The sequence below is a fragment of the Cephus cinctus genome, unplaced genomic scaffold, assembly GCF_000341935.2.
Source record: "Cephus cinctus unplaced genomic scaffold, Ccin1 Ccin1_scaffold0691, whole genome shotgun sequence".
In the NCBI taxonomy this organism is placed as follows: domain Eukaryota; kingdom Metazoa; phylum Arthropoda; class Insecta; order Hymenoptera; family Cephidae; genus Cephus; species Cephus cinctus.
In genome coordinates, this window is record NW_014333314.1 from 2,566 (window position 1) to 3,136 (window position 571).

The window sequence follows — 571 nt, forward strand, 5'->3', positions numbered from 1 at the left end:
CGAACGGTGCCTATAATTTTCCAAGTCGACGTACGTCGACATACTGTACAACACTTGATTGTTTCAATAAACCTTCTCTATTTTGTTGTATTCACGCGAGTTCCAACTCCTTAACCGGCAACGATCCCAAAAATTACCTTAGCCCTAACCTCTCGAACGAACTCCTACGTCACCGAGACTTTACGGCACAACAAATTTGGTGGCAGCGGTGGGATAGTGCCAAAGTGAATTCGCAAATCGGAAGTGTCCGAAGTGATCAAGCAGCCCGAACGGGAATAAACCGGAAACGGTAAACGAAACCCAGAGCTGAACCCGACACACCCTCGTTGGGACAAATAGCCTGGTAGGATTCAACACGCGGTAGTTGAATCAGAAACAAGGTCAGGCTCGACAAGAAACGTCGAGGAACGGACGGCAAAACGCTACGCGGTAAGCGTCTTTGCAAAAAGAAGTCGCGCAAACGTTGCCGACACACGAGACCACACCAAGGGTCAACGACGCCCGGAAGGACGTCCACGACTGACAGCGGGATCCAGACATCGCCGCTACCGGGATCAAGACGAGTACGAGT